Consider the following 13,269-nt stretch of genomic DNA (forward strand, 5'->3'; position numbering starts at 1 on the left):
CTTTCAGAGCGGGCAGTTATTTTACATCAACCACAATGAAAATACATACAAACACACAACTCTCTCAATCATAAATCCCATCAAGTGAGACGTAAACCCTGCAAGTAACCTTAAATTAGTATATCAAATTATATATATATATATATAACATTTATTTTATTTCCGCATTTTTTATTTTATTGTTTTTTTATTTATATTTTGTTAAGTTGATCAGAATGAAATGTACAGCATAAAATTATGCACATGAAACACATCCTCGGCTCTTTTCTTCTCTTCTCTTTGAGCGTTAATGTCCTTCTCCTGAGGTTCCTCTCAGCGCTGCTTAAACAGATCATTTGAGAAGGCAAACAGAGCTGCTGGGAGCAGAAAACAGGGCGATATCTGTAATCTTAGAAAACAAATGAAATCTCCAAGGCAGATACACTAAACGCATAAACAGCTGCGTTTAATCCCGAGCGCTAACAGACCCTGAGACGGGACTGAGACACGCTGAGGGACTTTGACATTCAGGAGCGTCCTCGTCTCAGCGGATGGATAATATATGCACAAGAATGACTTTGAGAGTCTCAGACTGTGGACATGTCTTTGCATTTGTTGAATTTATGCAAATCAAACCACAAGATGCTGTGGTGTTTGTTACTGCAGTGAAAACGAACTTGAAATGGTGCACCTGAGACAAAGTTCAGTTTATTCAGTCATTCAGATGTTGTTTTCCGTTTTGATTTTTGCATGTTTTTCTTTGCTATTATCGTTAACTAAAACGAAAAATAAATACTAAAATATTTATTCATTACTTAAAAATAAAACCAATTCATTACTTGAAATTAAATAAACATTAACTTAAAAAAATAAACTTGTTTTATTTCAGCTGCCAAGGCAACATTTCTCATTTTCATTTAGTTTAAGTTGAAGTATTGAAATAAATAAAACGAAATAAATAAATATATAAAACATTTGCATTACTTGAAACAAAATAAACATTAACTGAAATAAAATACAAAAAACAAACATATTTTATTTCAGCTAGTTGCTAAGCTAAAAGTTTAGTTTGTTGAAGTTCTAAAATAACTACAACTAAATAAAATAAACGTAAAACCATAAAATTATCATTACTTGAAATAAAATAAAATAGACATGAACTGAAATAATAATAAAAATATATATTTTATTTCAGATGGTTGCAACATTTCTCATTTTTATTTAATTTATGTTGACACACTTAAAATAACTGAAACTAAATTAAATAAAAATAGAAATAAAACCATAAAAACTATCTTTAATTGAAATAAAATAAACAATAACTGTAAAAAATAAAATAAACTTATTTCAACTAGTTGCAAAGGCAACATTTCTCATTTTCATTCCAAAATAAGTTATAAAAAAACTAAAACTAAATGAAGTAAAACCAAAACTAAAACCATAAAAACATTACTTGAAATAAAATCAACATTAACTGAAATAAATAAAAATATTACAATAAACAAAAATAATAAAACAAAAAAATAAAATATTAAAATGTATTTGTTTCAGCTAGTTGGCAAGGAAACATTTCTCATTTTCATCCAGTATAAGTTGAAGTATTAAAATAACTAAAAATAACTAAAATCTAAAACGTAATAAAAACGCATAGACTGTAAAAAACAAACTATTACAAAAACACTAAAATTAAAATGAAAACCAAAAAATTTGTAATTTGTAATATTAATAATCTAGTATTTTAGAATACTAAGATTTTAAAGTAACACTGGTTTGTTTGAACAGGAAATGTGTCAATTTTTGCAATTCCTTTTGCTGATGCTGTGTTTCTGATTTAATGAGGATATTTTGCAGATATTTCATTCAGCTAAATAATGATTTTTCATCAGTGAGTTCTTGGAGTCTGTGACGGTCTGAGTCTGGTTTCTGCAGGTTTGTTCTGGTCTGATCCCGTCTCACTCACAGCTGCTCGACTCCTAATATTCAGTCAAGCTCGTTTGCTGATTGCTTTAATGACAGTGGTTTTCCACTGACGCTCAGATGTGTTTCTATTCAGCGCAGCACGCCAGAATGTCAAATGAAGACACTATTGATTTTGTTTTCATTGATTTCTAGACATTTTGAGCCCATTAATCTTGATCACTGATTTCTGCACTCATAAAATTAGATTAATTAAGGCTGTTTGACACGCCTGCCAGACTCAATTAAGTTAGGATTTTTGTTCAAATGTTTTAAGAGTCGCTCATTTATCTTGCATGTCATATTTTTCTCCTCACCATCTGTCTTGAGCTTTCAGCAATAGTTTTGGTCTTGTTGTGTTTTGTTTATTTATTAATTCTGATTAATGTAATATTTCAGTCATTTGCCATCTGTTCAATATTTTTTGAGTTTGATTAGGAATATTATCACAATTGTTTTGATCTAGGATTTTTTTTTTGTGATATTCATTAAACAAGATAAGGTACATTTTATTTATTATTATTTTAATCTTATTATTTTATTTTAACTTTTTAACTATTTAGGAGCAGTGTTTTATAACTACATTAATAAAGAAGAAAAAGTACATTTTATTTATTTTAATTCTGTTATTTCATAAAAATCACAATTCTTTTGATCTATTTAAACACGAGGATTTTATTTATTATTATTTTAATTCTATTATTTCATGGGGAAAAAATCACATTTCTTTTTGTCTGTTTAGAAGCACGGTTTTATAACAATATTAATTAAACAAGAGAAAGTACATTTATTTTCTGTTATTTTATAAAAATCACAATTCTTTTGATCTATTTAAGAGCAAGATTTTATAGTGATATTAATTTAAAAAGAGAAGGTACATTTTTGTTATTTTAATTTTATTATTTAAAATGATCACAATTATTTTTATATATATATATATATTACAATATAATTTTAAAATACTACAATTTTAACTAAAATGTTATGATTTGATATATATATATATGGGCTGAATAGTGACCTGGGCTTGTTTTCATAAGACTCTCTCTCTGTGAGATGTGAAATGGAGAGGTTCAGATGTGAGTGACAGTGTGATTTTAGTTCTGTACTGTTCTTTCGGATAACAGGACGTTGAGCAGGCTTAATGTCTCTCTCTCTGTTTGTGTGTGTGTGTGTGGTGTTTGTGAATGTCTCTCTGTGAGTGTGTGTGTGAGTGTGTGAGTGTGTGAGTGTGAGTGTGAAATTCAAAAATGGTCAGCAGTTTCCTGTGAGGGGTAGGTTTAGGGGTAGGGTTGGTGTAGGGCAATAGAATATACGGTCTGTACAGTAGAAAAACCATTACGCCTATGGAGAGTCCCCGTAAACCACAAATATGTGTGTGTGTGTGTGTGTGTGTAGCGGGGAGTGAACACTGATAGCGGCAGCACCTGTCGTGAAACGTCCTTTGAAGGCATCAGCCAGTGAGTTTCATCCATTATTCAGAGCTTTGTTCCTAAAACTCCTTCCAGGGAAAGCAGCACAGGCGTCCTCTGTGTGCCCGGATAAAACGACCCACCCTTTAGACTGATGAACAAAAAGACTCTGAACCAAATGAGGAATATTTTGAGATATTAGATCGTCACAATTATCTCTGTAACATTTAAACATGAGAAAATTTGTCTGCATGCCATTGCATTAGATATACTGTAAATTATCAAATGTTTTTAAAGCGCATGAACACACAAACAAAGTAGTAATAGTAGTAATAAGTGTCTGCAGTAACTGCACTGGCAGCATTGTTATTTTAGTATGATGGAGATACTTTTATATATTTTATTTATTTTTTAATTGTATATTTTCTTTAAAGTTTTAGTAATTTTGTTGTTTTTGTAATTTTAGTATTTTTTGTTTATATATATATATATATAGTTTTTATTCATTTTTATTAAATTTTTTGATTATTTCCTTTTTAGTTATTTTATTACATAAAATAAAATGTGATGTCGCTTGATAACTAACTAAAATATTTTATTTTATTTTATTTTATTTCACTAATTATTTTTATTTTATTTTATTAGTCTCTGAATCAAATGAGAAATATTTTGAGAGATTAGATATTCACCCATTTATACATGCGAAAGTGTTTAAAAATGTCTGCATGTATATATATATATATATATATATAGTTTTTATTCATTTTTATTAAATTTTTTGATTATTTCCTTTTTAGTTATTTTATTACATAAAATAAAATGTGATGTCGCTTGATAACTAACTAAAATAAAGTTTTTTATTTTATTTTATTTAACTAAATATTTTTATTTTATTTTATTAGTCTCTGAATCAAATGAGAAATATTTTGAGAGATTAGATATTCACCCATTTATACATGCGAAAGTGTTTAAAAATGTCTGCATGTCATTGCATTAGAAATATCAACGTAAATCTGTTTTAAACAAAGTACACAAACATAAATATGCACTAACATTTTGAATAATTTTTCATTTAAATTTTAAAGTTTTAGTAATTTTGTTGTTTTTTTTTGTCATTTTTAGTGTGTGTATATATATTATTTTGATTTCATTTTTAATTATTTTATTACATCAAGTTAAACTAAATTAAATTAAATGTTGCTTGGTAACTAGCTGAAATAAAGATTTTACTTTATTATACCCTAGTAAAAAAAAAAACTATGCCATAATTTATTTAAAATACTTTTATTTCATACTAAGTATACTTCAAATCCATTAACATGTTTATTGCCATATCACTTAAGGCTTACTGATATAAAATTAAAATTAAACTTTATTTGGAGAGTTTCTTTATTGCACAATGCACATTTCTTAATATTATGCCTAAAATGTGTTTTAATATCACTATTAATAAGGATTGTATGATCTTTGAATATTTCCGGTCTTTAAATGCAAGACATTTAAAGTATATACTTGCAATAGTTCCACTTTAGCACAATCAAATATACTTCAGTATATCTTTAGTTGGACCTCAGCACTACTTCCACACAATTACAGAGCATTAAGCACAAAATTAGTTGTTCCAATTTAGCAAGTATACCAGTTTAGTAAACCAAAAGTACAATTGCAGGGTGTTTTTATTAAGCACATAAATATGTAAATGTATTTGTAGTATACTTAGCACAAAATAAATGTATTTTAAATACTTTTTAGTATTTTTTATATTTAATTTAAAAAAAAATTTTTTATTATTAGACACTGAACCAAATGTGAAATATCTCGAGGAATTAGATCTTTAACCATTTATACATGAGAAGGTATTTAAAAATGTCTTAATGTCATTGCATTAGATGCAACATGTCAACGCAATTGTCATCTGTTGCTAAAAACAATAGAAAATAAAAACAAGTCAGTCAGACAGAGTTTTTTCTTCTCTTCTGCAGGTTTCAGGTGAATAATTCCCTGCTTCACCCAGTGATTGTGGAGTGGTGAGTGTCACTTAAATCACGTTTCTGACGTCTTAATAACTAAAACTCGTTACTAAAGTCCAATTAACAAAATCAAAGCAGGTTTGCCAGTTTAGCAAACGTTTGATCTTTGATGAAAGGTAAAGTAGACGGCAATTACTGGATCGTTTCATCTGTTGGTGTTTTGATTGTCATTGCATCTTTTTAAAAGTTTGTTCTTTGTGTTTGTCTTGTATTTAAGTAACAGAGCATCATTATGCATTCAGACACTGAACTTGACAGGGATCAGATGTTGATTATTGCTTCACAGAATGAGAGTTTTGTTGAGAAAATGAGATTGAAATAAAGTGCTCTCCTCGTGGCTGTTGAAGCGCTTCAGCTAATGTCAGCAGAGTGACTGAGAGCTCTTCACTCTGTTTGTCTCTAATGATCCGCGTGCTTCTCTCGCTGTCCTGTGCATTAGGTTGTCTCCTAAAAAAGTTTGTTTCTGCTATCTTTGTTGTTTCCTTCTCTTCCTCCCCTTCGCTTAGTACCTCAAGATTTCCAGAGAGAGTTTGCCGCTTGCTTCTCCATGATGAAGCAGATACGCTTACGGCATTAGAAAAACTGTCTAAAACTCTAAAACCAGCAAACTAGACCAGTGGAAACCAGTTTTGTGACCAGCGAAACACCTCTAACACCAAAATCAATCATCAAGTAATTTATTTTATTCTGTAAATATCATCATTTGTTTACAGAACAAACTTTATTTACTGATATGTGTGATCAGTCCTTTAAAAAATAGCTGGTTTCCATCAAAAATGGGTTAAAAACACATTTTGTTCAGGAGTAAAACACATCTTCAGTAAATGCATTGAAACCAGTGTTATTTTAGTGTCATTGAGATACTATTATAGTTTTTCTTAATTTTTTTGAATTGTTTTTATTTTTATATTTTCTGTTTTTATTTTAATTTTAGATAAAGTTTTAGAAGTTTTGATGCATGTTTTTTTTTTTTAGTAAAACGTGTTTGTAATTTATATATACATATATGTCTGTATAGTTTTTATTAATTTTATTTCACTTTTATTTATTTATTTTTTAATACCTCAAGTAAATGTATTATTGTTTTTTTAATTTTTTTTTTGAAGTTCACTGTAATAACCCTGATTGGCAGCTGACTAAATGCAGATTTTATTGAAACTTTATGAAACTTTTTTTTTAGAGTATAACAAGCATTGATGAACTATTCACAGTAAGACCAGGAACATGCATTAAAAAAGTAAACCGTGTCAATTTTGGTTTAATGTTGACATTTAAAGGCGTGCACACAAACATTAGTTGTCAGTTTAGACAAGTAAATGTTCTTTATACTCCCAAACAAACATTAATTACTGATGGATGGTGAATTATTGATAGATTTCCATAAGTTTGTGATCAGTACTCCACAAAACAGCTGATGCTCATCCTCAGTTCATCCAAGATTAGGATGAGTTTGTTTCTTCATCAGATTATTTTCAGGTAATTTTCATTTTTGGGTGAACTATTGCTTTAACAAACCACATATTTACTGATTCCTGATGTAAGTGATCCGTGTGTTAAGTGTTCAGTGCTCTGGAGCTGCTGAACGTGGCAGATCGTAACCATGGGTTACTGCAGTGTGTGTGTGTGTGTGTGCAGTGATATATTTAGATGTGTTGTTAGAAAGTTGGCACATTCACACTGAGTCATAGGAGGTGATGTCAAGTTGCTTCAGTAATGCAGGCAGCAGCATTAAGACATAAACGAAGACGCTCGATCAGGAATAGATGGTGGAGGTGAAGAAAAAAACACTAACGAGTGACAAAGTGCTGATTTCTCTGACGTCAGTCCTGCTGGGTTTAGGCTAAGTTTAGGATTGTAACTTTATCAGAGAAGTTTGTTCTTCATTCAACTTTCTGGCCAGTAAGTTTGAAGTCAATACAAAATGTATTAGAAATGTATTCAGTAAGGCTGCATTGAATTGATGAAAAGTGGCAGTAAAGACATTTATAATGCTACAGAAGATGTCTGTTTCGAACTTTCTATTCATCTGTGAATCCTGAAAAATGAGCAGCACAACTGTTTTCAACATTGATAATAATCAGAAATGTTACTTGAGCAGCAAATCAGCATATTAGAATGATTTCTGAAGATCATGTGACACTGAAGACTGGAGTAATGATGCTGAAAATACAGCTGCGCATCACAGAAATAAATTACAGTTTAACAGATATTCACATAGAAAACAGCTGTTTTAAATTGTAATAATATTTCAAATTTTTACTGTATTTTTGATCAAATAAATGCAGCCCTGGTGAGCAAATCTTACCGATCTCAAACTTTTGAACAGTAGTGTATGCGCATCTGTGAACAGTTTTTAAGTGACTTCACATCGTGCCTGAGAACAGCCCTGCACTCTCAGAAAAAAAGGTACAAAAGTTGTCACTGGGGCGCTACCTTTTCAAAAGGTACACCTTTGTACCTAAAGAGTGCATAATAGGGCCTTTCGCACCGCAGGAACCTTTTCATAGTACCAGAACTAATTGTGGAACTACCCACTTTTTGGCGTGTTCGCACCGCCGGAACTGGGTGCGATTTTAGTACCGGACTGCCTTTTTCGAGAACCAAATTAGCTCCTACTCCGGAGCAGGGATACATATTAGTACCTAAAAGGTACCACCCCAGTTACAGCTTTTGTACCTTTTTTTCTGAGAGTGTGGTAAAGTCTCTTTTTAATGCGTAGTATATTGATATATAAAATGTTATATCTTCATATGCATATTTTTATGATGATTATCATTACCCCTCGCTCTGTTTGTCTGCAGTCGTTTGCTGAAGACTGACATGGAGCTGGAAGTTCTGCGCTACACCAACCGCATTTCCAGTGAAGTCCACAAAGAGGTACAATGAGCTTTTAGGCAGATTTTCACCCCTATGTTTTCTAATTTGAAAACTGCTGCCCTAAAGACTTTAGTTGAAAGTAGTAAAATCTGATAATTACTCTGAAACACCAGAAATGCACACAAGCCTCCTACGATCTCCTTTAGGCTTATGATGCTTTTGGGAAATGCCTCCCAGGGTGTTTCTTGCCTCTCCTGAGACACACACAGCTCAGTTTGGGACACAAGCTGTACGTTTGGCACAGTGTTTTTGTGCGAATGACATAGGGAGGATGTTACAGGGGAAAAGCCCATCGAATCTCTCTTAAAAACTCTATTTGGTTGGAATTTTAGCCTCTGTTCCTCTGTTAGAAAGCATTTTTAGTCAGATATGTACTGTATTCTCTTGATGTAAAGCTACCAAAATCTTATACTTCGTTTGATCAGTATCTAGGCCAGCATTGCGTTTATCTTTCACAGATACAAGACAATACCAGAATGCTAAACAGTTGATATTTCAGCACAAAATCCTGCATCTAGACCATGCGCTGCACTGGGGAAAAAATGGTTGCACTCAGAAATTGCTATTAATTACAAAGAAACAGCAAGTATCACTTTGAATTAAACATTACATTTTAAAAGACTGAAGTTGTATTTTCTTGCAAAATGTACTTCAATAATCTTTGTTTTATTTAGAACTTCAAATTGAATAATAATAGAGTGTGTGGTAGTCAAGTTACTTTTGAAAGCAATGCATTACAATATTGCGTTAATCCCTAAAAAAGTAAGTTTTTATGGAAAGTAATGTGTTATGTTACTTTTGCGCTACTTTTTCTCATCTGGGCTGGTCTTGCTTGTTAGTTTTTAATATAAAAAGTTATATTTTTGGCAAACGTAAAAGCCCTTTCACACCAAAAGAGAAATGAATTACTAGTTGGAAGTTGTAAAATCTGATAATTACTCTGAAACACCAGAAATGCATTCCTCAAAAGCTTCACAAGCCTCCTACGATCTCCTTAGGCTTATGATGCTTTTGGGAAATGCCTCCCAGGGTGTTTCTCGCCTCTCCTGAGACACACACAGCTCAGTTTGGGTCACAATCTGTACGTTTGGCACAGTGTTTTTGTGCGAATGACATAGGGAGGATGTTACAGGGGAAAAGCCCATCGAATCTCTCTTAAAAACTCTATTTGGTTGGAATTTTAGCCTCTGTTCCTCTGTTAGAAAGCATTTTTAGTCAGATATGTACTGTATTCTCTTGATGTAAAGCTACCAAAATCTTATACTTCGTTTGATCAGTATCTAGGCCAGCATTGCGTTTATCTTTCACAGATACAAGACAATACCAGAATGCTAAACAGTTGATATTTCAGCACAAAATCCTGCATCTAGACCATGCGCTGCACTGGGGAAAAAATGGTTGCACTCAGAAATTGCTATTAATTACAAAGAAACAGCAAGTATCACTTTGAATTAAACATTACATTTTAAAAGACTGAAGTTGTATTTTCTTGCAAAATGTACTTCAATAATCTTTGTTTTATTTAGAACTTCAAATTGAATAATAATAGAGTGTGTGGTAGTCAAGTTACTTTTGAAAGCAATGCATTACAATATTGCGTTAATCCCTAAAAAAGTAAGTTTTTATGGAAAGTAATGTGTTATGTTACTTTTGCGCTACTTTTTCTCATCTGGGCTGGTCTTGCTTGTTAGTTTTTAATATAAAAAGTTATATTTTTGGCAAACGTAAAAGCCCTTTCACACCAAAAGAGAAATGAATAAGAAAAAAAAAAGGGAACGCAAAATAACCGGCGTGCTTTTTCTTGCAAAATAAAAAGTAATGCATTACTTTACTAGTTATTTGAAAAAAAGTAATCTGATTACATAACTCACGCTACTTGTAGTGTTACCCCCAAAACTGTGGGAGTAAACAAAAGTTTATTACAAGAGATGATTGAGTGCATTTTCTATTAATCACGGTGGCAGTAATTCATGAAATGATGACCATTTTACCTAATAACGCCTTTGGGTTTGAATTTTGTATTGTATTGGATTTTTTCTATTGAATTTTGTATTGGATTGGATTTGAATTTTGTATTGGATGCTAAGCAATACAAACAAAAAGCAATGCAATCTGTGTGCACAATTCACTCTTCATAATTGCTTTATAATATAGTCTAAAGTGAAGATCTTTGTCTTCAGTCACGTACAGTAACATGCTCGTATTATACCGCTAACAGATGAACGCAGACTCTAGATACATGTGCTGTTAGTCCGTATTTATTAAGGGAATTTGATGTTTGAAATGTTTAACAATGCACTGCAGGCGAGCAGGTGGCATGAAGATAACTCTGGGAGACTCTAAATAATTTAATAATCCAGATTGATGGTGTTGGTTTGTGGTAGAATAGGTTGCTGATATCCATTAATGGATGAAAAGCCTTTTTAAGAGTGTTGGATATTAATGGCCAGTCTGTGGTTTGTACATGAATTAATGCTGTGCGTTTAAGCTAAGATCATATTTATCATAGTAACTGCTGACTTTAACGGTGATCGTTGCATCAGAAGAGTTGCTGAACATCAATTAATGTCGCAGTTATTAAGAGATTTCCACACAGCTCTATTTATAAGGAATATTTCATAATATTTCTGTCATTATTTACTTTATTTACCTCATGTCTTCTAAAACCCAAAGGACAAATTTCAAACAAATTGCTAAAGCTATATAATATATATATATATATATACTTAGCTTTAAGGGATGTCACCCAAAAAATGGAATTTTTATCATTATTTACTCACTATTTACTTCCAAACCTGTATGAATGTTTTACTTCTGTCGAACACATAAGAAGTTATTTTGAAGAATGTAGGAAACCAAACAGTTGTCGGTAGCCATTGACTTTCTCTGTATGGAAAAAAATACTATAGAAGTCAATGGCTACCGACAACTGTTTGGTTACCAACATTCTTCAAAATTACTTCTTTTGTGTTCAACAGAAGAAAGAAACTCATACAGGTTTGGTGAGTAAATGATGACAGAATTTTCATTTTTAGGTGAACTATTCCTTTAAAGACTATTGCATGAGTCTGTTTTTGTTGTTGTTGTTGATACTTTGATGTTATGTGTTATGTTAACACATCTCTTCCATCTTTATTTGACCCTCTAACTCTAGCACTCTCTATTCTAATTCTATTCTTAAAAAAATAAAAACACTTGTCCCTTTTAGGCTTGCACTCTATTCATTTGCTGCTTGTTTTCTTTTAAAAAACAAAAAAAACTAACACTTGCTTTCTAATCTTTTTGTATTCTTTCTGTTTTCTTTTCATTTATTATACAATTAACAAAAGCAAAAAAGACCTATAACACTAGCTTGCTTTATTCTTTTTCTATTCTATCTGTTTTCTTTTTATTTATTATATGATTTAAAAAACCCTTGCTGCGTGTACTGCATTAAGCTAACTGAGACTCGTTATAGCACTTGTGTATCATTGCTCTTTTATTGATTTTGATTGCTTCCATCGTCCTCATTTGTAAGTCGCTTTGGATAAAAGCGTCTGCTAATGACTAAATATAAATGTTGTTTTTTGATCTTGACAGTCACTAAAAGCTGCATTAAATGTCTGGAATGACTTAAGCATTAATAAATAATGAACCATTTAATTTGTGGGTGAAATATTACTTTAAAACTGTAGAAAATACAAAGATTTCCATTTGATTTCGTTCTGCTGTGGTCGGGATTCTTCCACATGTGCAGACGGAATTGAAGAAGCTCAGTGAACGTTTATCCTCACGTTATTTAATGGAAATAGCCTCAGCACCTTATCAAATCTAGAGTGACCTTGGCAGACCGGGTCGATCTTCAGATGAAGGTCTGAAGGACATGTTTTGAGGCTCTTTTGATCCCTCGTTTCCAGCAATAAAGGCCTCGGCACATATTAACGCTCATAGGTCTTTATAAGTGCCAGTCTCAGCCAGAGCTGATGTAGACAAACGTCTCGCAGCCGCAACCTCTCGTCTTCTGTTATTGCTGGATATTCGGTTTAAGAGGAACATGAGTCACGGCCACAATGGAAACAAATTGTTTTTTTTAAATGAGGAACGAGGGATTTTGAGGAGTTCACTGTACGGTCACTTGAAACCATAGAGCGGGAAGAGTTCAGAATAGGGCTGAGAATCCAAATCGAGTTCATATTCAGAATCACTTCCATTTTTAATGACATTCGGTTTCGTTAATGGATTTGGAACGTCTCTATGTTTGTGCTGATGTGAAAGGAGAGTGTTTCCAAATATCTTTCTTCCTCAGAAATACAGAAAGATCCATTAACAGAAACCAGAATTAATAAAATTATCATTGAGTGAAATCAGAATCTTCAAAACCGAGCGGCGTTCCGACTTCACTTAGTCATTTTATTTTTTATGCATGGTTCAGTTTTGTCTGCATTAACATATCTTGTTAATTAACATTTTAGAGGTTGTCAGAAAAATGAAGTTGCTCTTTCTTAGTTCCATGCATGGTCTAAAACGCTTGTCGGCCCGATTTAACGCGGTGGGATGTTTGGGTGAAGATGTTGTGACTAACAGAACAGATTCTGGGTGATTTTTCTCCTCTTTCTCTCTCCAGAGCTCTGGCTGAATGAGTATTTCACTCTAAAATGCACATTACACCTCCATAATCATATTTGCTGAGTGAAATCCAATACTTGTTTCTTACTAATTTTGGGCTGCTGTTTCCAAAAATAGTGCCTTTTTGCCTGAGCTTGTCACACTTTCTTGCTAAATATGATGCATGTCGTAGCATTTTTGCCTTTACAACCATTTGTAATGTGAAGAAGTCTTGTATTTTTCTTAATCAACAGACAAACTGCAGTAAAGACATCTGAGCCAGATTACAGCTATTTTTGTTGCAATTTTTGTTTTTACATGTATTACCTTATTTTATACCTTTATGCCTGATTTCCTTTTGTTTTGCTAAGTTAAATTATATATTTTGAATACTTATTTTTGTCATTAAAAAACAAACTTTTGACATTTGA

General features: G+C 32.0%; 1 pseudogene; it reads left to right on the forward strand.

Annotated features, from left to right (window-relative positions):
• Window positions 1–13,269, forward strand: part of LOC107731864 (xaa-Pro dipeptidase-like) — a 31,780-nt pseudogene that overhangs the window by 13,847 nt on the left and 4,664 nt on the right.

This window comes from Sinocyclocheilus rhinocerous, unplaced genomic scaffold, assembly GCF_001515625.1.
Source record: "Sinocyclocheilus rhinocerous isolate Xijiao unplaced genomic scaffold, SAMN03320098_v1.1 scaffold309, whole genome shotgun sequence".
NCBI lineage: Eukaryota > Metazoa > Chordata > Actinopteri > Cypriniformes > Cyprinidae > Sinocyclocheilus > Sinocyclocheilus rhinocerous.